Genomic DNA, 27786 nt, shown 5'->3' with positions numbered 1-27786 from the left:
ACTGTAGTTCAAGTCCCACAAAGCTTTCTGTATTTCTGAGCTAAGAAGAAAGAAATACAAATTCCAGGAAGGCTGCTTTTACTATCATAGGATCATAGGATTTAGAAATGGAAAGGATCCTTAGAGCAGAGATGTATTGGAGACAATTCCTATAGAATTAGTTGTCAAGCTTTCAGTGGGAGCATTTACATTTCAGAAAAAGGCAAACACTACAAATAAGGGCTTGATTTATTGTTTTGTTAATTGCTGATACTAGTGAAAGTGATAGAAATGAGATAAATTTAAAAGTATCTCTTGTCCAGTTCTCTTTTCCTTCCCCTCTTCCCCACTTCCCCCCCCCCCCCATTAAATATTTACCTTTCTACTCATGCCTTAGAGGCTATTTAACTTCTACCTAAAGGAGGAATCTCCTTTTCAATATCTATCACAAGTGGTCTTGATACTATAAATCACTTGTTTATACATTTGTCCTCAAGTTTGGAATATTCTTGCCCCATTAATCTATTGCCATTCAAGCCCAAATCACCTGCACTACCTGCTTTTACTCAGATCAACAAACACCATGGTAATCATATATGTACTAACTGATTATACTTTGAACCCATGATATCCAATCTTAGCAGGGCTTTCACTGCTGCATGGCAATACATTTATTCTTCCCTATTTGATTCTGTATTACACTCCTGCTATGATCCTTTTCCCATTTATTAACTGTAGATATTCCCCAAGATTGTTTTGCATCTTCTCTCAGTGATCTAATCAGATGACAAAGGTTCAGTAAGCATTTCTATGTAGATGAAACCAAAATTCATCCTTGTTCTTTCTTCTGAACTCATATTTCTTTTTTTTATTTTTAAAAATTTTTATTTATTTAAAGCAATGGAGTTAAGTGACTTGCCCAAGGTCACACGGCTAGGAGATCATTAAGTGTCTGAGATGGGATTTGAGTTCATGTTTTCATGATTCCAGGGCAAGTGCTCTATCCACTGTACCACATAGCTGCCCCCTGAGCTCATATTTCTAGCTATTAGATATTTTCACCTTTATATTTCAATGGTGTCTCAAATAAAACACATCTGAAATAGGACTTAATCATCTTTCCCTTAAACACACACTTCCCCTAAGCTTTCTTTTTTTATATTGAAAGTAATTCCTCACAAATCAATCAGTTTTCTAACCTTGACTCTTTCTTTTCCCTCATCTCTACCCACAGTAGCCCACTCTTGTTAATTTTATCTCCATACTATTTCTCTCTTCTGTGTCACATGGAAAACTCCTGGAATTCAAGTTCTCATTACCTCTCAACTAAACACTATAAATAGCCTCTCATGTCGGTTCCTTTTTTCCAGTTTCTCCCACATCCACATATGTGCTGAAGTAATCTTTTTTTTTTAAGTCATAGGTCTGACCACACCACTCTCTCCATTCAAAAAAAGAAAAAAGAAAAACTTTCAGTTCTGGTATCTAGAAAATATATAACAAATAAATCCAAAGTTAACCTGAAAAGATTTTTTTTTTGGTTATTTTCCTCAGCCCCACTTTTCTGGGGCATGAATCTTTATTTAAGGATATATCTATTCATAACTATAAGGGTAGTCATGTAAATCAAACCATCTGGCTCTAGATCAAGTCATAATTCTGAAAAAAAGGCAGCCAACATAGTCGACTAGTCAAGCACAGTATAAATGATAAAGCTATTTCCTAGTTTCCTGAGTTCTTCCTGCTAGATTTTGGAAGATTTTAGACCTATTTTCATCTAGCACAACAGATTTAGTATGAAATAAGTGAGATCTTATATTTTGGTAAGGCTGCAAAATTCCTGGTTAGAATGTACTAGACCTAGTTGCCAGAAATAATTTTTTTCAGGGATTGGGAGAAAGTCTATATTTAGTAGTCTGCTAAAGTTGAATCAGTTCAATTAAAAATGACTCCTGAAGTAGGCAACATAGTTTAAAGGTCACATAAAGGGGAAAAAATGTACTTTGGCATTTAAGAGACAGTCATCATCATCATCAAATAATATGTGTCATTATAGTCATGTTACTAAGGGTCATGCTAAAGTTAGTTTGAAAAAAGAAATAGTTCCTGTACTCTAGAGACTTATATTCTTAAACCACCCAGGAATGTATCTATTCCTGGTTATATTACTCTATCCCTTCAACATCTCATTGGCATTTCCATTTCTCTTGCCTTTTATATAGATGATATAGAGATAGAGATAGAGAGATAGAGATAGAGATAGAGAGATAGATAGATAAAGAGATAGCGATAGAGATAGAGATATATAGATATATAATAATCTATTCAAAAATTCCTTCTTCTTCATTTTCTTAGTTTTTTATTCCAGATTTCATAAGTAGCTTTTAAAAATGCTGATGTAGAATACCTGGGAAATGTGAAGCAAGTTGGAAGGGGGAGGGGGAAGAAGGAAGGATGAGAAATTGTTAAAAGTTTTTACACAAACAGGGATGCATAGCAAGAAAGATGACTAATTAACCTACAATTATTAAGCAATTTTTGTGGCTCCATAATCAGATAGAAATTCATCCTGATTGAATCAAATCAATCAAAACAATTCAATCAAGTATAAAAAGACCTTCATCTGAGAAGTCAGCAATGATATTATATCAATAGTATTTGGACTGACTAAGGAAACTTAGCCATACTAGAGATTGTCTATAAATATCATGCAAATTTAGGACTGAAAGAGATTTAGAGTCAAACTAGTGCCTGGTAGTGGAGAGGAGAGGGAGTCTCCTCTAAGATGAAATTACTTGGGAAAAGGGTTTTGGGGGGAAAGAATGATTTTTATTTGGGTTGTGTAGAGTTTGAAAATCAAAGTAAACTAAGCAAGGCTGAAATTAGTAGCTAAGAAAAGACTTGAAATAATAATTGATAAGAAAAGTTCCACAACTAGATTAAAAGGGCTAAGGGAGATGATAAAGTAGTAATCAGAAATTATAGTGGAGGATAGAATCATTAAATGGGGCAGCAAAGTAATGTAATGGATAGAGCCAGTCTGAGGTCAGGTCTTAAGCCTCAGATATTTACTAGTTGTATAACCCTAGACAAGTTATTTAACCTCTCTATGCTTCTGTTTCATCATCTGTTGATGTTTGTCTTCATTTACTTACTGAAGATAATGTCATAACAGGGAGGTGATGCCATAACAAGCACATGAATAGCATTTGAGTGAGGCTGTGCTGGGCTAAGTCACCAGCCTCACTTTCTCCTTCAGAGCTATCTGAGTCCAGTGGCCAGATATGAATTGGATGACCAGAAATAAAGCTGGGTGCTGGCAGTCAGGATTAAGTGATTTGCCAAAAATCACACAGTTATTAAGTCCCATCCTGATTTCAGGGCTGGAGCTCTTCCCATTTAAAATGGGAATAATAATAGCCCCTCTAATTAGAAATGAGAGACAGCATAGAAGGGGGAAAGAGAGACTGTCCCAAAGCCATGAAGACCTAACTTGGTTCAAATTCCTCCTCTGACACATCCTGGCTCTATGGACAAGTCACTTAATATCTCAAACCTCAGGGCAATGCCATAAGGCTATATACGATGAAGCCAAGGCTGGAAAAGGGAATTTTTCTCACTTGGTCATTCTCTATATTAATGAAATCATGAGTTAGTCTCAAGTCCTATTTAATTAAGTGTTGCATGTTTAATTTACATCACTTTTAGAATAATAATGTATATATAATTTATATGTATATGTCACATGCTCAATCTTTTTAATTGATAAGAGTTTGTGATTTAAAAAAAAAACTAAGTGACAACTGGCCTATATTGAATTAGAAGGAGAAAAGTTGAACACTATTAATCTGAATAACTAAATAATTATGTGAAGGGAGGTGACTTAAATTTGAGTTTCTCTGCAAAACTGAAAACTGGTAGGTTCACATAAGGTCCATAATTATTTACTAAAATACTTTAGAGGTTCATGAATTATTAGAATGACAGTTTTACCATTTTTCTCTCAAATGTTAGCCTAATCTCACCTTTTATAACAGAAATCATCACAAATAAGTTGCCAAAAGATGAGAACATCAGTTGCATCTCCAATATAGGTCAATTATAAGAAGGAAGAAGAGGAAGAGGGCAGGGAAGGAGGGGGAGGAAAAAGAAGAGGAGGAAGACAACAGATGTTAAGGACACCTTTTCAGAGTTGTTCACCCAAACTGCTCCCACACTGAAGGAATCAGAGCAGGGGAGAGGTCTTGAAAGGTTTGCAATTCTTAGGCCAAGTAGCTTCTTTGGAAAGAGAGAAGAGTACAGACTGACCTACCCCAGTGAGAAGTCAGGGCTTGACAGTCTGAGAGATGGCAATCCAGGGCTAGTTGACTGACTAGGGAGCTGCCTTTGAAGGATTTGGCATTGGTGAGAGGGAAGTAGAAGAGCAGGAGGTAGGGAGGAAATATTCTTTACCGTAAAATATTGGCATCTGAGGCCCATCTAGTTCTAGCTGTGTCCACTGGAGGGCAAGAAGTATGGTGAAGGTCCTTGAGTTAATACCATATGAGAATCAGTTGGAGAACTATGTTGGTTAGACTGGATAAAAGAAGATGTAGGGCTCACATGATTGCTACTTTCAAGTATTTGAAGGACTATATTATAGAAGAAGAATTAGATTTATGCTTCTAGTCTTCAGAGGACGGAACTAAGAATAATTGGTTTAAGCTGAAAAAAATCAAAAGGAAATCTAAAATTAATACAAAGAAAAAATTCAAAATAATTAGAGAAATACAATGGGATGGGCTGCCTCCAGAAGTTGTCAGTTCTTAACTGGAGGTTTTCAAGCAAAGACAGAACGACTACTTGTTTGGAATATTTAGAGATCCTTGCTTAGGTATGAGTTATTTCAGATAGCTTCTAAGGTCAATTCTAATTCTAACATTCTGTAATTCTGTGGAACAACCGTTAAGGAAATAGAAAAGCAACTGTTGCCTATACATCACAGTTACTACAGTAAAAAATGGTATCAGAATGGAAGAGAGCGACATCAAGTGGACACATGGGAAACTGAGAAAGTATGGACTTGGAAAAGATAGGAAGAACATTGGTGAGATTTGAAAAAAAGAAAGAAAGAAGCATCACAAGGTGAAAGAGATAAAGAGAAGAAAAAATCTGAACAGTGACGAAAGAAAAGCCATTCTGAGATGATGACAATCAACTAGATATGTGAAATGCTAACCACTCCATTCCAAATACAGGACAGCACATAGAATTAGTTCAGGTATATCAACAGATTAGGAAAGCAAGATGCTACTAACAGGACTACAGATTCTTCCAACAAAGTGATTCATAGATTATTAGAAAGGCATTTTACCAGCTTTTTCTCAAATGTTGGCCTAGTCTCACTTTTCTTAACAGAAGACATTACAAATAAGTTGCCAAAGGATGAGAACATTAGTTACCTCTCCAATATAGGCCAATTATGAGAAGGAAGAGGAGGATGAGGGCAGGGAAGAATGAGGAAAAAAAAGAAGAGGAAGAAGACAAAAGATATTAAGCACACCTCTTCAGAGTTGTTCACCCAAACTGCTTCCACAGTGAAGGGGAAGAGTTTGGAAAAGAGAAGCCTGAAGCAGAAAGGAGTTCAGGGTGATACTATCTGAGAAAATACCAGCTGTAGAAGGGGGAAATAACATTATTGAAGGGTTAAGACAAAATGCATTTCTACAAATAAATTGGAAACTTTAAATTTCCTATTAGCTGAAAGAACATGCTTTTGATCATTCCAGTTTTTCTAAATTCCTACATGGTTATATCTATGGAAAAGGCAAAAGGAAAAAATGATTGTTGAACTGTTGGGCTTTAAAATTTTAAAGTAGTCTGTAATTTGGCTGTGTGAAATTGTGGATAGAGTATATAATATCTTGGAATAAGGAAGAACTGTTTTCAAATATTTCACCTGGTATATACTTTTTCTGTAACTATAAGTTATTTAGCTAATTGCTTATCTTTGTATCAACAGAAATTTTTATACTGGCTAAAGATCTAGACTAAAATAAAAAATATAGTACTATATTATTACTACACTGCCCTTAATGTAAAGAATTGTAATTAACAGATTTCATTACTATTTAGCTTCAATGGATCTGTGATTTCGTTTGTGTGGATGCTACCTACAATGGTTCAGATCACATCTTATCCATGCTCTCTCATCCTATATGGGTACTCCATATACTCTAATAAATATTCCATCTAAAATGCAAGTGATCACTGTAATAAAAAGTAAATTTTTTTTTCTCTGATAGGGTTTTGGCAAAAGTCTCAGAGATAAAATCTTAAAAATATATAATATTAAAGGTTGGAGCCCTGTAGCAAAAAGAGCTTCATAGCAAAAAACCAAGAGTTAAAGAAATAAAATACTGATCTCTGTTTTAAGGCACAAGTTTGCTAGAAATAATTTTATTTAATTTAACATTCTAGATCTAAGTATTTCTAGCCTAGAGAGAGAAATGTCCAAATTGGAATAGTATAATCCCTCTGCATGCTCTTAGACAACTCTCTCTACCCCAAGATGATTTGAGGTAACATTATGATGAATCGAGAACAAGGAAAATATCACAATATGTTATTAACATTTCATTACAATAGTCTCAACTTAGTTATTTCCTTGACCTTTTCCCTTGCAGATTGCAAGAATCTCCTCCCAATATCTCCAAATTTTTTTTCCCTAAGTGGAAAATAAAGGATCAAAATCCTTTTTCTGCAGGGGATGGGGAAGTCATGAATTATGAGATAAGAATGCTGCTGTTGTTGAATCATGTCTGAATATTAGTGATAACATGACTATAGCATGCCAGTCCCTTCTATCCTCCATTAATTCCCAAAGTCTGTTCAGACTGATGTTCATAATTTCCATGATATGATCTATCTATCTCATCTTCTGCCCTCCCCTTTTCCAACATCAGGGTCTTTTCCAATGAATCCTGCCTTCCCATTATATGGTATTTTTATTGAGATAATCAATAAGCATTTAAGCTTCAACTTTAGTATTTGATTTTTCATAGAATTTGACTTTTCAATCAACAATCTTAATTTCTTTTAAGTATTGACTGATTTGATCTTCTTGCTGTTCAAGGTACTCTTGAAAGTCTTTTCCAAGATCACAATCTGAAAGTGTTGAATCTGTAGTGCTCAGCTGTAGTCCAACTCTAACAGCTATACATACTACTGGAAGATTTTTTTCCCCTATGTCTCCTTTATATTGCTGCAAACCTCTGTCCATAGTTCTTCAGGCCTTCTAATCTCTCAATCTATTTCATGTATTTTATTTTTAATTAATCTTAATTTATCACTTCTACTTTATGAGTGATGTATTTTATGTCTTATCTATACCGTCTGATGGCTTTCTCTACTTTCTTCTATTTAAATCTGAATTTTGTAATAAGAAACTCATGATCTGAGTCACAGTCAATTCTTGCTTCTTTTGTTTGTTTTGGGGTTTTTTTGCAAGGTAATGGAGTTAAGTGACTTGCTCAAGGTCACGGCTAAGTATTAAGTGAATAAGGTTGGATTTGAGCTCAGGTCCTCCTAATCCCAGAGTTGGTACTCTATCCACTGCCTCACCTAAGCTACCCCAATTCCAGGTCTTGTTTCAACAGACTGAATAGAGCTTTTCCATCTTTGGCTGAAAAATACACAATTTGATTTCAATATTGACTATCTTATGATGTCCACGTATGCAGTTTACCTTTTGGGTTATTGAAAAAAGAATGTTTTCTATGACCAGTGAGTTATCTTGATAAATGTGTATTAGTTTCTACCCTGCTTCATTTTGTACTCCAAAGTCAATTAATTTGCCTATTATGTCAATTATTTTTTGATTTCCTACTTTAGCATTCATATGATGAATGTGATAGATTTTGGGGGGCATTGTTTCTATAAGATGCTATAAGATCTTCACAGACGTGATCTATAAGATCTTCACAAATGTGATTAACTTTGGCCTCAGTAATTGAAGCATAGATTTATTACTTTGATGTTGAATGGCTTGCCTTGGATTCAAACAGATATCATTCAGTCATATTTGAAATTATAACTCAGTACTGCATGTCACACCTTTTTATTGACCGTGAGGGTCACTCCATTTTTGTTTTATCCATTGGAGCATTTTATTTGTATATATGTTTTACATCCTTAGAAAAAGAATCCCAGGATTTTTCCTCCTGTGTGTTTTTGTCTCGCTACCTCATGGTCCATGATGTCAGCTGAGGTTGCAAGTACAATGAACCCAAACTGACGGGATGGTAGCAGATTATTCTGCCACCTTTCTAGATCTTTGAATTGAACATCAAATCTGGGGCTGATTACACCACACTTATTTAATCTGCCCCTGAGATTCACAACAATTTTTCCTTCTCTATGATCATCAGTGATCTCAAATTCTCCAGTGTAACCGTGTTTCATCATCACAGTTAAGAACTGGACAATGACTTTAGAGTATGGTCTAAAGAGAACCTGGTGTTTTCCTCACTTTTCTACATTGTTGATGCTTTTGAGAGCATCTGCCAGGACATTCATGTGCACCATGGTGGTGGCTCTGCAAGATGGCGGAAAGAGGAAGGGATGGGTGAGCGTGGAGAGGTATGGGCCACTCCATTTCTTTTGAAGGATTCTTGCTCACAGTAAGAATGTATGTAGTTATCACCTGGATTAAATTCACCTATTCATATCCATTTAAGGTCACTAACAGCCAAAATGTCTATGCTTACTCTTTCTATCTCCTATTTGACCACACCTAACTTACCTTGGTTCATAGATCTTACATTACAGTTTCCTATGCAATATTGATCTTTAGAGCATAGCACTTTCCTTTCATCACCAGATTCAGCAGCTGAGTTTTCTTTCAATTTTGGCCCAGCTGCTTCTGGGGCTCCTTGCAGTTGTCCTCTGTTCTTCTCCAAAAATGTTTTGGACACCTTCTAGCTTGAGAAGTTCAAATTCCAGGGTCCTATCTTTTATCATTTTAATACTTGTTAATGGGTGTTTTATTATCTTAATGGTATTTTATTTTTTCCAATGAAATGCAGAGATAGTTTTCAACATTTATTTTTGTAAAATTTTCTGCCTCCCTTTCTTTCCTTACCCTTTCCCAAGACAGTAAATAATCTGATATAGGCTATACATGCAAAATTGTGTTAAACATATTTCCATAATCCATTTCAATTTGTGTTTTAGTATTTTTTTAGGTTCTTGCAAGGCAATGGGGTTAAGTGGCTTGCCCAAGGCCACACAGCTAGGTAATTATTAAGTGTCTGAGGCTGGATTTGAACTCAGGTACTCCTGACTCCAGGGCCAGTGCTCTATGCCACCTAGCCACCCATTTCAATTTGTGAAAGAAGAATCAGAATAAAAGGGAAATATCATGGAAAGAAAAAAAATTAAGAAGTGAAACTAGTATGCTTTGATCTGCATTCAGACTCCATAGTTCTTTCTCTGGATGTGGATGGCTTTTTCATTGGATTTTCATGACAAACAAATTAGAGTTGTTTGCCATTTCCACAATAATCATCTTTTGTTAGAACTCTCTGCTATGACCTGTCTTGGGGAACCCTGCATAGCAAAGCTTATAGTCTCATTTAGCTACACAATACTCTCTTCCATGAAAAAGAAGAGATCAAGGAAGGGGAGATAAAGTTGAGGTATTCTTTATTATAATTTTAGTTTCTACCCTTATTCTATTTCCTTGTGATTGAATGCAAAAATTTTGAGAAATTTTGAGAAAGACTGAGACAAGTCTGGAGATAGTTTCTAGACCATTGTATAATTGTACAATAATAAAAACAAGAAAATCATATGATTATCTCAATAAATGCAGAAAAACATCTGAAAAAATGCAGCACTCATTCTTACTAAAAACACTAGAAAGCATTTAAATAATGGAGCTTTCCTTAAAATGATAAGCAGTATTTATCTAAAGTCATCAGCAAGCATTATCTGTATTGGGGATAAGCTAAAATCCTTAGGGGATGAAGCAAGGATGCCTATTATCACTACTATTATTCAATATTGTACTAGAAATGTTAACTATAGCAATGAGAAGAAAAATAAATTGAAGGTATTAGAATAGGCAATGAGGAAACAAAACTGTCAGTTTTTGTAGATGATATGAGAATCGACTAAAAAAGACTAGTTGAAATAATGAGCAATTATGGCAAAACTGCAGGATAATAAAGCCATGTTAAATTATCAGCATTTATAAATAATTACAACAAAGTCCAGAGGAAGAGATAGAGAGATTTCAATTAAATAACCAAAGATAATAAAAAAAATATCTGGGAGTCTACTTGCCAATCCAAACCCAAGAACTATATGAACACAATTATAAAACAATTTTCACACAAATAAAGTCAGGCTTAAAAAACTGGGGAAATAATAATTGCTCATGGGTAGGTGAATTAACATAATACAAATGACAATTCTACCTAAGTTAATTTGCTTATTCATACCTGTGGGAAGCAACCTTCATCCCCCACTGCTTTGGTGAGAAGCTGAATAGAGAAAAGACACAGGCAGGTAGGCAATGCAAGAGAACAATCCATTTATTGTGCAGAGAGTCAGAATATTTAAAGATAAAAAAACCACAAAAGTTATTCAATCAAAAATGCAAGTTTGTGAGAGATGTACCCTTTGATCTGGTCAAAGACCTCTGTGAACTATTTTCGCATGTCCTGGATACAGGATTTGTTTTGTCTAACTCAGTACTGGTCTATGCATCTGCATAACTATGTATAGTTTTTTCAGACATATTTTCTTCCCAAGTTGGATACTCCCTCCATTCTCAGGGTCCTTAGCTAGCATTGCATAAATCTTTAGGGTTCATGGAGAACTGTAATGGAGCAATCTTTGAGCATGTATCACACAAAAGCAGGTGTTGGCTAAAACACGTCCTAGATCATGGATTCATACTCTACTCCAATCCTCATACAGACCTATACTAATCAAATTACCAATTTTTTTTAAATTCTGCTAGGAAAAGAACATATCAGATTTCATCCGGAAGGACAAAAGGTCAAGAATATCAAGAGAATCAATGAAAAAATGTGAAGAAAGGTGGTTTAACAGTACTGAATCTCAAAACATATTACAAACATCATTGAAACAATCTGGCATAGGTTTTGAGGGAAATGAGGGAATTGAGAGAATTAAAATAGCAAGTAATAATGAGAATTGACTGAAGTGATTCCATTTTGTGACTCAATTCTTGAGCAAGCTCAGTTCCTTTTCTGTTCAATTAAGGGTCTACTGTTTTGTGAGAAAATTTTATTCAGTGGTGGGAACTGTGAGAAAAACCTTATTGCTTTGTTTGAACCTAGCCTTGCTTGGCTAAAAGCTGGACTACCTCTCCCTGATGCTTAGAGACCCTTAACTAAGGACCTAGATTATCTTAGATCTGAAGATTGATGCAAGGAGTTTTCTCACAATTATACATCATAAACAACCCATAAGTTTTATCTGAAAATTGGTCCTATATTGGTAAAACATTCATTATTTCTATGTTCCTTTGACTGAATACAGATACTTGTGGGGAAAGGAGGACTACAACATCTCTTTTCTGATTTCAGGGAAATGAACCTATTCATTCTTCCCCTTTCAATTTGGAAAATCCCTAATCTTTCCTCCAATCATAAATCAAATTACTTAATTTTGTAACCTGGCTAATTGATTTCCTTTAATTAGTTAATCTTATTCAATTAATTTTTTTAATGTATAGAAATCTATCTCCCTCTGTATTCGGGGTCCCAGTGTCAAAGCTGAGGTGCTTGGTCCTAGTTTATTGAGCTACAGGTATACATTGCTTAATAAATTGATCTGCTCAGAAGCTCAACCTTTATTTTCTCAATTACTTCATATTTCACTTACTACAGCTAAGAAATAGAATGGTGAATCAGTGGAATAGAGTAGGTACATAATATACTAGTAAATGACCAAGGTAATCTAATGTTTGGCAAACCCAAAGATGCATGATTTGGGGACAAGAATTTATGTTTGACAAAAACAAATAGAAAAACTAGAAAGCAGTTTGGCAGTAATTAGGTATAGATCAACATCTCACAGCATGCACTAAGATAAAGTCAGAATGAGTACATGGCTTAAAGGATGATATCATAAGCACAACAGAGGAATGTGGAATATTTATTTTACCTGTCAGATTTGTGAGTAAGGAAAGAATTTATGGCCAATCAAAGATAGAGAGCACTACAAGTTGTAAAATGGATAATTTTGATTACATCATACTAAAAAGTTTTTGTCAAACAAGACCAATGCAGCCAAGATGAGAAGGGAACAGGACACTGGTGGCAATTTTTTATAAGTTTCTCTCATAAAGGTCTTGTTTCTCAAATATATAGAGAATGAATTAAATTTATGAGAATAAGAGTCATTCCCCAATTCAAAAATGGTTAAAGGCTATGAAAAGTAATTTTCAGTAGAAGAAATTAAAGTTGTCTATGGTCATATGAAAAATGCTCTAACTCCTTTTTTTTAGAGAACTGCAAATTAAAACACTTCTCACCTATCAGATAGGCTAATTTTACACAAAAGGAAAATGACATATCGAAATAGGAAGACTAAGGCACAGTTAGTGAAATTGTGAACTGATTCAACCATTCTGGAGAGAAATTTGGAACTATGTCTAAAGAAAAGGGAAAGGGACCTATATGTACAAAAATATTTATTGTTACTGTTGTCCATGCCATTTGATTCATACCCATGTATCTGTGTACTTGGGGTTTTATTGACAAAGATATGCTCTTTTTATAGTGACAAAGAATTGGAAATTGAGAGAATAACCATCAATTGAGGAATGACTGAACAAGTTGTGTTATATTGTGATGGAATATTATGATGCTAGAAAAAATGACTAATAGGATGTTTTTAGAAAAACCTAGAAAGGTTAATGAACTGATGCATGCCAAGTGAAGTGAGCAGAACCAGAACACTGTACACAATAACAACAATATTGTACAGTAATAAACTATGAGTAACCTAGTCATTCTCAGCAATACAATGATCCAAAACAATTCTGAAGGACTGATGATGAAAAACGTTATCCAACCCCAGAGAAAGAAGTGATGAACCATATCTTTTAAAAACTTTATGGGGCAGGTAGGTAGTATGGTGGATATAGTACCAGCCCTGGAGTCAGGAGGACCTGAGTTCAAATACAGCCTCAGACATTTAATAAATAACTAGCTGTGTGACCTTGGCCATGTCATTTACCCCCCCATTGCCTTAATAAATTAAAAACAAAACAAAAAAAAAACCTTTATTATTCTTGGTTTTTTTGGTCTTTGTTTTCTTTTGCAGCATGGCCAATGTTTTTCATAGCTGCAAATGTATAACCTATATCAAATTACTTGCCTTCTTAAGGAGGGAGATAGGAGTAAAGGAAGGAGAGAATTTGGAATTCACAATTTAAAAAACAAATGTTAAAATTTTTTGTTTACATGAAAAATAAAATAAAAATTTAAATGTAGAAACAACTGAGGATTTTGATATTTGTCCCTTGTTAACAAAGAAGGCCATGGGGTGGCTAGGTGGCACAGTAGATAGAGCACCAGCCCTGGAGTCAAGAGTACCTGAGTTCAAATCCTTCCTCAGACACTTAATAATTACCTAGCTGTGTGGCCTTCGGCAAGCCACTTAACCCCATTGCCTTGCAAAAAAAAAACACATCAAAAAAAAGAGTAAACAAAGAAGGCCATGATATCAGAGAGGTGATACTATACAAGCACATGATTTGGATTTGAGTGAGGAGTTGCTATGCTAAGTCACTAGCCTCACTTTCTCCTCTGGAACCATCTGGATTAAATGACCAGATATGAATCAGGACAATAATTGAGGGTTTTTAAAGATCAGAAAGTCTGCTCATTATCTGTTTTATAATGAACAGTGTTTTTGCAGCAACACTTATAGACTAACTAAACTTTCATAGGGTTTTAAACTACCACACATCACACTGCATTGACTACTCAGTCCTTCAGGCAAACTCACCAGGGTCCCTGAATCAGGGCCCAGATTTCTCTAATGGGAACCATAGGCAAGGAAGGTACATTATGAGCGCTTGTATCCTCAATCTGAAAACTTCCAAACATAACTTCATGTTTACAGATCAAGAGTGATTCTTGAACCCTTGAACTGTCTGACCAGTTCATAACTGAAGTGAGACTCATATCTGTTTATTTAAGAATCCTTAGAGCTCACAGCATTGATCTGCCCTATTTGGACCTTATCCAGCAATGAGAAGAGTAATTTTTCTTTGTTACCCTATTTGTTATGACATAGAGTATTACCAAATCTATCTGGGGTGGATTCAGTCAGGTTCATTTCATAAGAATTATGGCTTTTCTAATTGTATCAATTAGTGGAATTTTTCTAGGACTTTGTATATATTTTGAACTGAAACTAGGGTTGGCTTTATTTAAAAAAAAATAAGTAGGGGGTTGCTAGGTGGCACAGTGAATAGAGCACCGGCCCTGGAGTCAGGAGTACCTGAGTTCAAATCCGGCCTCAGACACTTAATAATTACCTAGCTGTGTGGAAATAAGTAAATCTCACTCAGATGTTGTTTAGGTCTTTAAGCTGTATCAGTCAGACAACATTTTAAAGTAGTAAGAAGAATATTGGTAAAGCTGACAAAGAAAGGGTCATTTTAACAACACTAGTGTAGCATTTCTCAATTTCAGATTGTGTAATAAAAAGCAATATGGTCTCATTTTAGATCATCAATATCAGGAACCATGGCTGTATCTGGTATCATAAAAAATGCAATGAAATAATTATAAAGAATATTAGGCTCATCAATGCTAATAATTTGTAAATCAATTATTATAGACCCTTTTATGCACCAGTACAGAAATTTAACAAATACTTTTTAAAAGAATATATTTATGGATTTCCAGTCAATATGGTGGAGAGAAGACAGGTACTGTGATAAGTGCTCCTCTTTCCCCTCAAAAACAACATTAGAGAAGATGGCGACAGAAGAACCTCTCTTAGGTGATCTCTCTATAATATTTCAAAACTCATAAAATAACGACTAACTAAATTTTCAAGAGACAGAAACCACAGAGGGATCCAGTAAGGCAGTTCTCCAGACCAAGCTAACCTGGAAAATAGTGGAAAGGCTTCACTCCATGGGCTTAGATGGGCGGCCCATCAGAGTGAAGGAACTTCAACCTCCTGGAGGCAGCCCCAGGGTGCCTGGGAGCCATGGCTCACAGCAGTGGGGGCAGTTTCCTGACCTACATACCGGGAATACCAGGCACAACTTGGAAGATCAGGGTGAGCATGAAGCCCAGCCATCAGGGCACTTGGCAAGCAGTGGTGGCTGAGGCAGCCCAGATCCAGGAAATGGAAGCAGGCAGAGCTAGTAAGCAGAAGCCCCTAGGCAACTGAGCCTTGAGTGGTCAGCCTACCAAAGGTAGGGGAATGGAAAGAGATTTCTGAGATTTGTCCTCTGTACCTGGAACAGGACTCTGGGGCTCTGACCACATTCAGATCCTAATCACAGTCTAGGTCTCCCATAGAACAGCAGGGCCCCCCATCTCAGCCACATGGAAGAGGGGTACACTTGTGGTCATTCACAGACTAGGAGGGAGGACAGAGCGTTGCACACTGAGATCCTTGTGTGTGTGTGTGGGGGGTATCCCAATAATATTCAAAAGCTCAAGAAACACCCCCAAACCAGGCACAGGCTGGGGGAATGAGTAAACAGAGAAAAAAGAGGAACACTATTGAGAAATATATTGTCTATGATCCCAAGAAGGATCAAAATACTCAATCTGAAGATGAGGAAGTACAAGCTCCTGCATCTAAAGACTCCAAGAAAAATGAAAATTGGGCTCAGGCTATGACAGAGCTCAAAAAAGATTTTGAAAATCAAGTGTGGGAGATAGAAGAAAAATTGGGAAAAGAAGTGAGAGAGGAGGTGGCTAGGTGGCGCAGTGGATAAAGCAATGGCCCTGGAGTCAGGAGTATCTGGGTTCAAATCTGGTCTCAGACACTTAATAATTACCTAGCTGTGTGGCCTTAGGCAAGTCACTTAACCCCATTTGCCTTGAAAAAACCTAAAAAAAAAGAAAGAAATCAGAGAGATGCAGGAAAAACATGAAAAATAAGCCAGTAGCTTAGTCAAGGAGAGCCAAAAAAAGCTGACAAAAATAACATGTTAAAAACCAGCATAGGTCAAATGAATAAAACAGTTCAAAAAGTTATTGAGGAGAAGAATGTTTTAAAAAGCAGAATTGGCCAGATGGAAAAAGAGGTAAGAAAGCTCTCTGAGGAAAACAAATACTTCAGATGTAGAATGGAGTTAAAGGAAGCTGTTGAATTTACGAGAAGTCAAGATACAATACTTCAAAAACAAAAGAATGAAAAATTAGAAGAAAATGTGAAACATTTCATTGAAAAAGCAACTGATCTGTAAAATAGATTCAGAAAAGATAACTTAAAAATTATTGGGATACCTGAAAGTCATGATCAGGAAAAGAACATTGAACTCATTTTTAAAGAATTCCTACAGGAAAATTGCCCAGATATCCTAAAAAGCAGAGGGCAAAATAGAAATTGAAAGAATCCACTGATCTCCCCTGGAAAGAGATGCAAAAAAAACTCCAAGGAATATTATATCCAAGTTCCAGAACTCCCAAGTCAAAGAGAAAATATTACAAGCATCCAGAAGGACGCAATTCAAATATTGTGGAGCTGCAGTCAGGATCACACAGGACTTAGCAGCAACTACATTAAGGGCTCATAGAGCTTGGAATATAATATTCCGGAAGGCAAAAGAGCTCAAAATGCAACCAAGAATCAACTACCCAGAAAAGCTGAACACCCTCTTCCAGGGAAAAAGATGGACTTTCAATGAACCGGGGAAATTTCAATTATTCCTATTGAAACAATAAGAGCTGAACAGAAAGTTTGATCTTCAAATACAGGACTCAGGTGAAGCATAGAGAGCGGAGGTAAAATATGAGGGACTTAATGATGATGAACTGCATGTATCCTGCAAAGAAAAATGATACCGATAATACTCATATGAAACTTCTCATTTAATAGAGCAGGTAGAAGGGGCTTTTTATAAATGAAGCACAGGAGAGAGCTGAATTTGAAGATATGATATAGTGTAAAAATGGAGTCAATGGCTAAAAGGGAAATGTAATGGGAGTAAGAGAAAGGAGAGGTGGAATAGGCTAAGATATTTCATATAATAAGATTTTTTTCTTATTACAGTGAGCTATTGCAATGATATGGAAGAGGGGAAGGTGAGGGATAATGAGGGAACCTTCACTCTCATCAGAGGTGGCTTGGAGAGGAAACAGCATATATACTCAATGGGGTATAGACATCTAGAGTAAGAAGGAGAGAAGGGGGACGGGGGAAGGGGGGATGTGAGTGATGGAGGAGAGGGTGGACCATGGGGGAGAGTGGTCAGATATAACACATTTTATTTTTTACTTCTTGCAAGGGGCTGGGATTGGATGGCCTGTCTGGGACCACAAGGCTGGGTGGTTCCTGGGTCTTAGGGGTGGTATGTGGGCTCCAGGCCTCTTGGTCCCAAGGCTGGTGATCAGTCTGTTGCACCACTCAGCTACCCTACAGAACATTTAAGAAGAGGGACAGAGTGAAAGGAGAGAAAAAAATATAGTATATGCAAGTAAATGTCCTTCAATTGGGGAATGGCTTAGCAAACTGTGGTATATGTATGTCATGGAACACTATTGTTCTATTAGAAACCAGGGATGGGAATTCAGAGAAGTCTGGAGGGATTTGCATGAACTGATGCTGAGTGAGTTGAGCAGAGCCAGAAAAACACTGTGTACCCTAACAGCAACATGGGAATGATGATCAACCGTGATGGATTTGCTCATTCCATCAGTGCAACAATCAGGGACAATTTTGGGCTGTCTGCAATGGAGAATACCATCTGTATCTGGATAAAGAACCATGGAGTTTGAACAAAGTTCAAGCACTATTCCCTTTAATTTAGAAAAAAAAAAACAGATATCTTATTGTCTGATCTTGTTATCTCTTGTACTTTTTGTTTCTTCCTTGGGGATATGATTTTTCTCTCATCACACTCAATTTGGATCAATGCACAACATGGAAACAGGGTAAAGACGGACAGATTGCTTTCTGTGGGGGGAGGGAAGTAAGACTGGGGGAAAAATTGTAAAACTCAAATAAAATCTTTTAAAAAAAAGAAAAAATAAGAAAATATAGTATATGATAGTGGAGAAATACAAATGGAGGGAGTTGTGATCAACAATGGAGTGGTAGAAAAATATGGAAGTAGCTTTTGTGATGGACTTATAATAAAGAATGTGATCCACTGTGACAGAGCTGGTGATGTTGGAACACAGATTGAAGCACATTTATTATTATTATTATTATAATTAATTTTCTCTTTCTTTTATTTCTCATGAGGGTCTTTATTTTTTGGGGGAGGGGGTATTATGTTTACTTGTAAACAAGAATATTTTAGTAATGTATTAAAAATCATTTGTAAAAAAATAGAAATAAATATAATAAAAAAAATGAAAAAAAATGAGAGAAGCCTCTTAAGAAATTCAATCAACAAAACCCAGAAAGAGAAGCTAAGAGAAGAATGTGTACCAAGATTTGTCTCAGGGGACCATGGGTGAACCGGAAGAGGAGAGCAAAGGATCAAGGTGGGGTTGGGGGGAGACATAGGGCCAGCCTCAATCATAGAGACTTTGGTGAGTGGTGAGTGTGAGATCCAACTTTAGCTGCAGAGTCTTTGGCTGGGAGAAGAGGAGCTATGGGAGTGTGAATTCCAGCACAAAGTCTCAGAGCACACCTGGAGAACAACCAGCTGGGCCAGGGACCTGAGCTCCATACTTTCAGTAGAGCCCTTTGCCCAGAACAGACAATAACCCCCTCCCATATACATATCCCCCTCGGGTAAACAGAGTTCACTCAAAGGAAAGAGAATAACTCCCTCCCCCAGGGTCCAGCCCAGTGTTCAAGGTCAACTCAGACCCTGCTGCTGAGGACCTCAAATACTCCAGAGAAAGCAACCAACACCCCTTACTGGCTGGCCCTTGGAATTACTAAGCCAAGTGAACAAAGCCTCTAGTATCATCAAAAGCAAACCTCTGAGAGCCAGTTCCTACCTACCCTCCCCAGCACAATATCCTAGAAAGATGGAAAAAAAAAAGTCCAGAAATATAGATGAATATAGATGTAAAAATCTTAAATAAAATCTTAACAAAATGATTACAACAAGTTATCACTTGGTTAATACATTATGATCAAGTAGGATTTATCCCAGTAATACAGGGTTGGTTCAATATTAGGAAAACTGTTAGTATAATTAATTATATCAATAACATACCTATCAGAAATCATATTATCATATCAATAGGTGATGAAAAGGCTTTTGACAAAATGTAGCACCCATTCCTAATAAAAACATTAGAGAGTGTAGGAATAAATGGTTTGTTCCTTAGAATAATAAGCAGTATCTATCTGAAACCATCAACAAGCATTATATTCAGTGGGGATAGGCTTGAGGCATTCCAATAAGATCCAATGAAACAAGGATGCCCATTATCACCAGTACTATTCAATTTTATATTAGAAATGTTAACCTCAGGGGCAGCTAGGTGGCACAGTGGATAGAGCACCAGCCCTGGAGTCAGGAGTACTTGAGTTCAAATCTGACCTCAGACACTTGACAATTGTCCGGCTGTGTGGCCTTGGGCAAGCCCCGTAACCCCATTGCCTTGCAAAAACTAAAAAAAAAAAAAAAAAAAAAAAAAAAAAATGTTAGCCTCAGCAATAAAAAAAAAGAAATTGAAGGAAGTAGAATAGGGAAGGAGGAGACAAAACTCTCACTCTTTGCAGATGACATGATAGTTTACCTAAAGAATCCCAAAAAGTCATCCAAAAACTGCTAGAAATAATTAACAATTTTAGCAAAGTAGCAGGATATAAAATAAACCCTCATAAATCCTTAACATTTATATATATGACTAGCAAGATATAGCAGAAAGAGCTAGAAAGAGAAATCCCATTCAAAGTAACCTCAGACAAAATAAAATACCTGGGAGTCTAACTGTCAAGGCAGACTCAAAAACTTTTTGAAAACAATTACACAATACTTCTCACTTCCCACACAAATAAAATGAGATTTGACTACCTGGGCAAACATCAATTGTTCATGGATAGGTAGAGTTAATATAATAAAAATGAAAATTCTACTAAAACTAAACTATTTGTTTAGTGCCCTAACAATTAAAATTCCAAAAAATTACTTTAATGAGTTAGGAAAAGTTGTAAGTAAATACGAAGAAATAAAAAGTCAAAAATTTCCAGGGATTCAATGAAAAAAAAAGTACAAAAGAAGGTAGCTTAGCCTTACCAGATCTAAAATTATATTATAAAGCATCAATCATCAAAACTGTCTGGTATTGTCTAAGAAATACGTGGATCAGTGGAATATTCTAGATGCAATAGCAGGAAATGATTATAGTAATCTGCTGGTTGATAAACCCAAAGAGTCCAGCTATTGGGATAAAAACTCTTCCATAAAAAACTTTGGGAAAATTGGAAGTTAGCATGGAAGAAACTTAGATTAGACCAATATCTCACACTCTATACCAAGATAATATCCAAATGGATACAGGATTTATACATAAAAAACAATATTATAAGTAAACTAGAAGATCAAGGAGTAGTTCACCTGTCAGATCTTTGGAAAGGGAACCAGTTTATGACCAAGGAAGAGATGTAGAACATCATTAAAAACAAACTGGGGGGGGGGGCAGAGCCAAGAAGGCGACAAGAAAGGATCGAGTCTTAGGTGCTCTCTGATAAAACTTATAAACTAAGGATTCTAACTAAACTTTCAAGAGACAGAACCCACAAAGGGACCTAGTGAGGCAGTTCTCCTACTCAAGGTAACCTGGAAAAGAGCAGAAAGGCTCTGCTCCCCTGGGTCGGAGGGGCGGCCTGCCAGAGGGGTGGCCCGCCAGAGCGAAAGAACGTCAGCCTCCCAGAGGCAGCCCTAGGGAAGCCACAGCTCACAGCAGAGGGGGAGTTTCCTGAGTTACACCCTGGGGAGCACCGGGCACAAAGTGGGGGAACAGCAGGGGACTCCTGCCAGAGCGAGCATGTGAAGCCCAGCACTCAGGGCACACAGGGAGCAGCAGCAGGCGGAGCTGGTAAGCAGGAGCCCCCAGGGTATGAGCCCCCAGGGTATGAGCCCCCAGGGCATGAGCCCATTGAGCTGAGGGAGGGGAGTGAGGAGAGACTGCAGAGCTCTATCCTCTGCCTCTGGAACAGGACTCTGGGGTTCTGACCACATTCAGATCCTGATCCCAGTCTAGGACCCCCCCAATAGAACAGCAGGGCCACCCCCCACCTGAGCCCCTAGCAGAGGGGGGCGTATATGGTCATTCATAGACCAGGAGGGAGGACAGAGCCTCACACACTGAGACCCTTGTGGGAGTGTCCTAAAATCTCAGGAAGCACCCCCAAACCAGGCTTAGACTGGGAAAATGAGCAAGCAGAGAAATAAGAGGAACACTATTGAGAAATATTTTGCAAATGAGCCCAAGAAGGATCAAAATACTCAGTCTGAAGATGAGGAAGCACAAGCTCCTGCATCTAAAGACACCAAGAAAAACAGAAATTGGGCTCAGGCTATGACAGAGATCAAAAAAGACTCTGAAAATCAAATGAGGGAGTTGGAAGAAAAACTGGGAAAAGAAAGGAGAGAGATGCAGGAAAGACATGAAAATGAAGTCAGCAGCTTAGTCAAGGAAATCCAAAAAAATGCTGAAGAAAATAGCATGCTAAAAACCAGCTTAGGTCAAATGGATAAAACAGTTCAAAAAGTTATTGAGGAGAAGAATGCTTTAAAAAGCAAAATTGGCCAGATGGAAAAAGAGATAAGAAAACTCTCTGAGGAGAACAAATCCTTCAGACAAAGAATAGAATTCAGGGAGATTGACGAATTTACCAGAAGTCAGGTATCAATACTTCAAAACCAAAAAAATGAAAAATTAGAAGAAAATGTGAAATATCTCATTGAAAAAACAACTGATATGGAAAACAAACTTAGGAAAGATAATTTAAAAATTATTGGAATACCTGAAAGTCATGATCAGGAAAAGAGCCTTGACATCATTTTCAAAGAATTACTACAGGAAAATTGCCCTGATATTCTAGAAGGAGAGGGCAAAATAGAAATGGAGAGAAACCACTGATCCCCCTGAGAAAGAGATCCCAAAAAAACAACCCCTAGGAATATTATAGCCAAGTTCCAGAACTCCCAAGTCAAAGAGAAAATATTACAAGCAACCAGAAGGACACAGTTCAAATATCGTGGAGCTGCAGTCAGGATCACACAGGACTTAGCAGCAACTACATTGGAAGCTCATAAGGCTTGGAATATAATACACCAGAAGGCAAAAGAGCTTGGAATGCAATCGAGAATCAACTACCCAGCAAGGCTGAATGTCCTCTTCCAGGGAAAAAGATGGACTTTCAATGAACCAGGGGAATTTCAAATGTTCCTTTTGGAATGGCCAGAGCTGAACAGAAGGTTTGATCTTCAGATACAGGATTCAGGTGAAGCATTGGAGATTGGAGGAGGGGGGGGAAATATGAGGGACTTAATGATGATGAACTGCATGTATTCCTGCATAGAAAAATGACACTGATAATACTCATATGAACCTTCTCAGTTAATAGAGCAGGTAGAGGGAGCTTTTATAGTTGAAGCACAGGAGAAAGCTGAATTCGAAGATAAAATATGGTGTAAAAATGGAGTCAATAGAAAAAAAGGGAAATGGAATGGTAGAAAGAAAAAGGAGAGGGGGAATAGGCCAAGATATTTCATATAATAAGATTTTTCTTTAATTACAATGAGCTATTGCAATGATATGGAAGGGGGGAGGCAAAGGGGAATGAGGGAACTTTTGCTCTCATCAGAGGTGGCTAGGAGAGGAAACAGCAAATATACTCAATGGGGTATAGGCATCTGGAGTATGAAGGAGGGGGGAGCAGGGGGAAGGGATAGGGATGTGAATAAAGGAGGAGAGGATGGACCATGGGGGAAGAGTGGTCAGATATAACACATTTTCTTTTTTACTTCTTGCAAGGGTCTGGGAATGGAAGGCCTGTCCAGGACCATAGGGCCAGGTGGATGCTAGGCCTAAGGGGTGGTATGGGGGCTCAGGGCCTCTTGTCCCCAGGACCAGGGATCTGTCTGCTGTGCCACTCAGCTACCCTACAGCAGAGTCAGAGTGAAAGGGGAGAGAAAATATAGTACATGGTAGTGGAGAAATAAGAAAGGAGGGAGTTGCAATCAGCAATGGCAACATTGGAAAAATGTGGAAGTAACTTTTGCGATGGACTTACCATTAAGAATGTGATCCACCCATGACAGAGTTGTTGGTGTTGGAACAAAGACTGAAGCACATTTTTTATTATTATTATTTGAGGGAGGGTGCAGGGCAAGTGGGGCTGGGTGGTCTGCCTGGAGAGGCAGAGCAGGGTGATCGTTGGTTGTCTGAGGCCGGATTTGGACCCGGGTGCTCCTGGCTCAAGGGCCAATGCTCTGTTCACCACCCAGCCACCCCTACTATTATTACTATTTTATTTTATTTTGGGTCTTTTTTTTTCTTCTTTTTGGTTTTTGCAGGGCAGTGGGGATTGGGTGGCTTGCATGTTACGTGGCTGGGTGATTGTTGGGTCTACGGGGCTGGATGTGGGCTCTGGTGCTCATGGCTCCAGGGCTGGTGCTTTGTCCATTGCGCCACCTGGCCATACCTACAATTATTACTATTATTTTTTTAATTTTAATTTTTTTTCTCTCCCCTTTACTTTATCCCTCAAGCAAGTCTATATTTATGGGGGGGGGGGTATTTTGTTTACTCTTTTTTTTTTTTTGCTAGGCAATGGGGTTAAGTGGCTTGCCCAAGGCCACACAGCTAGGTAATTATTAAGTGTCTGAGACCGGATTTGAACCCAGGTACTCCTGACTCCAGGGCCGGTGCTTTATCCACTATGCCATCTAGCTGCCCTCGTTTACTCTTAAACAAGATTTTATTAATGTAAAAAAAAATTGTACAAAATGAGAATTAAAAAATAAAAAAAACTAGATAATTTTGATTACATTAAATTAAAAATCTTTTGCACAGACAAAGCTATTGATACCAAGTTCAAAAGAAATGTAGTAAATTGGGAAACAATTTTTGCAACTCGTATTTCTGACAAAGGACTCATTTCTAAAATATACAGAGAACTGAGTCAAATTAAAAAAAAAAGCCATTTCCCCAATTGACAAATGGTCAAAAGTTATGCAAAGGCAATTTACAGCTGAGGAAATCAAAGCAATCCATAGTCATTGGAAAAATTGCTCCAAATCATTACTTATTAGAGAAATGCAAATTAAAGCATCTCTGAGATACCACCTCACTTCTCAAGCTGGCTAATATGACCAGAAAGGACAATGATCAATGTTAGAAGGGATGTGGGAAATCTGGGGACACTAATAAATTGTTGGTGGAGCTGTGAACTCATCCAACCTTTCTGGAGAGCAATTTGGAATTATGCTGAAAGGGCAACAAAATGTGCATACCCTTTGATTCAGCAATACCACTACTTGGTCTTTACCATGAAGAGATTATGAAAAAGGGTGAAAACATCACTTGTACAAAAATATTTATAGTAGTCCTGTTTGTGGTGGCAAAAAATTGGAAATTAAGAGAATGTCCTTCAATTGGGGCATGGTTTAATAAACTGTGGTATATGTATATCATGGAACACTATTGTTCTATTAGAAACCAGGAGGGATGGGAATTCAGGGTGGCCTGGAAGGATTTGTATGAACAGATGCTGAGCAAGATGAGTAGAACCAGGAGAACATTGTACACCTTAACAGCAACATGGGGGTGATGATCAACCTTGATGGACTTGCTCATTCCATCAGTGCAACAACCAGGGACAACTTTGGGCTATCTGCATTGGAGAATACCATCTGTATCCAGAGAAAGAATTATGGACTTTGAACAAAGACCAAAGACTATTGCCTTCAAATTGAAAAAAAAGTAGTTATTAAGTAATTTTATTATCTCATGCTTGATTTTTCTTCCTTAAGGATATGATTTCTCTGTCATCACATTCAAATGAGATCAATTTATAATATGGAAACAATGTAAAGACTAACAAAATGCCTTCTGTGGGAAGTGGGAAATGAAGGAAGAATAGGGGGAAATTGTAAAACTCAAATTAAATAAAATCTTTCTAAAAAAGAATATATTTATGGTCATAAGAAATGACAAGTAACAGTAAATGCAAATGGCACCTCTATGCAGTACAATTCATAGTCATTTCACATCATAAATCTTTCACAGTTCCTTCAATTAAATTTGTGTCAAGTACTACAGCAAAGTAAGAATCACTTTAGGAGGAAAACCCATAGAAGAACTAGTCCCTAAAATCCACTCTCAAAGGCACCAGGAAAAGTTCAGTGAGGAAGGGGCCCCAGAACCTTAAGGAAAAATCTAAGTACAGGATTGTGTGGGATAAAAAAAAATCCACTTTAAAAAAATATAGAGACTCCTCTGAGCAAAAAGGAAAGTTTATTTTGGCTTTTCTCCAGAAAAGGACACCCCCAAGTCTCACAAAGGTAGTGAAGATCAAGGAGCTGCCCTGAGGTGACAGTCAAGCAAGATTATATGACCTAGCAAAATTCCCCCTCCCTAAACCCCTCTCTTCGAACCTGACTGGTTAAGGTTTTCAGTGTTACAATCTTTATGTGAAAAATCTACCCAACAACAAAGAGAAGGATTAAAGGTTTTCATAAAATATTACCTCACCATCCAGATGGCAAGGGTATCAGAAGATTTCTAATGACCTTCTGTTAATGTCTGAGTATGCAAGGTCTTCTAAGGGAATGTACTAGCATTTATCAAATAAGAAAAGAAAGACTACTGTTCTCCCAGTCCATTATCAAACAAGTGGCTAACTAAGATTGCAAGGTCTCTTCTCTGGAAATGTTCCACTATTTCCCTCCCTAACAGAATCAGTGCAAGGTCTTTCTGGAAATAGTCCACGGTTTCACTCCCTAGCAGAATTGGGAGGGTGCCTGCCTGACTGGGAATGCAAGGCCTCTCTCTCCCTCTTCTAAGAATGGTCTAAGGTCTAATGGTCTGTCTTTGTTTTAATGATTTTTAACCCTGAGAGGACTTCACTAAGAATATTAACTCTTAAGAGGGAATATTCCACTCAGGATCAGCTCCAGAGCCCTAGAGACTAGCATGTGATTGGCTTTGGTTCCCTTTAGCAGAATGAGAAAAAAATCCTCAGTGGCAATACCATACAGGATCCAGGCCACAGTAGAATTGAAGTTCTGAGCAACATCCAGGTAGCCCTACTCTAACTCAGCATCCAGGAAGCCTGGGTATGAACCACCACAGAAAATAAGGTCAAATCATTCCTGCAGAGCTTAGTCTTAGTTAAAGAATGCAAAGCCTGAGAAGGGTGCGCCCATACTATTTAGGGATATAGGAGTGTGGTTTGACCAAAGCTTTAGTCTCCCAACTCAAAATCTAAGTTTGTAGATATGAGTAAACCAAAGAAAACCAAACATTGAATATGAACAGGTTCAATTTATGTCAGGAATGCAGGATTCTTCCAATATTTGGAATACTATTGCATTGTTAAACCATATTAATGATTAATTATTAAAGTAATTAATTTTAATGAAACAATTAATTTACTATTAATGCTAATAATTGGTTTATTATATTATTGGTTTATTATATTGGCTTATTATATTATTAATTAACCATTAATTAATGAAATAATAAAAAGCAAATAATTTTTATCAAAAGCTGATGACAGTTATGAAAACACTAGAAACCATGCATTAAATAAATAAATAAATGATCTATCAGCAATATAGTAAATGATATCTATTTAAACCAAGAAAAATATTAATTGGATGGAGAAAAGTTAGAGACTTTTCCCATAAGACTGGAGTAAAGCAAGAATGTTCATTATTACCACGAATATTTAATGAAGTGCTAGAAGAAAACTGCTATAAAAATAAGAAACTAAGGAAGTTAGCACAGTCAAGGAAGAAGTAAAATCATAGTTTTTTGCAAATGATATGATATATTATCAAATAGTTATATAAAAACAATATATATCAAGTATAAAATATTAGAAATATTAAGGTTTTATTTATTAAAATAGTCCAATGGATGAAGAAATGCAAGAGATAATCACTTGTAAAAAAAGAACTCTAAAATGAAAAATGTAATAAAATTTAAAAATTTAAATGTTCCCAGGCTCCTAATGTTTTTTTAACTTAAAGTTGTATAACTCACTATGTGTTGAATTAACCTGTTTGGGAAAAGTACAAAAGATCTTGTGAAGTCTCACTGGCTGAGTTCTCTGAGTGGAAATCAGTTTTTCTCATCCTATTTTTCAGTCAAGCATAAATGATAATCTAAAATTTTATACTCTGAAGCAAATGAAACAATGAATATCCTCACCAGTTTTTTTTACCTCAAAAGGTTGTTATTATTATTCACTTGTATCTGACTCTTCATGACCCCATTTGGCAAAAAATATTGTAGTGCTTTGCCATGTCTTTTTACAGTTCATTTTACAGATGAAGAAGCTAAGGCAAACCACAAAACAAGCAAGTTCTTTCAGGGCTGGTCCTCTATCCACTGTCATTAGATAGACAAGAGAGACAGAGGAGAGTCGAGGTGAGAGGAGAGA

The 27786-nt window shown here is 37.0% G+C and overlaps 1 pseudogene; it reads right to left on the bottom strand.

The window, feature by feature from the left end:
* Window positions 1-8151: 8151 nt before the first annotated feature.
* LOC141514560 (small ribosomal subunit protein uS8-like) lies at window positions 8152-8544 on the bottom strand (annotated as a pseudogene).
* Between the last annotated feature and the right edge of the window lie 19242 nt (window positions 8545-27786).

This window comes from Macrotis lagotis, chromosome 1, assembly GCF_037893015.1.
Source record: "Macrotis lagotis isolate mMagLag1 chromosome 1, bilby.v1.9.chrom.fasta, whole genome shotgun sequence".
NCBI lineage: Eukaryota > Metazoa > Chordata > Mammalia > Peramelemorphia > Peramelidae > Macrotis > Macrotis lagotis.
Note: the sequence above shows the minus strand (reverse complement) of the source record. Positions and strands in the feature narration are given on the sequence as shown.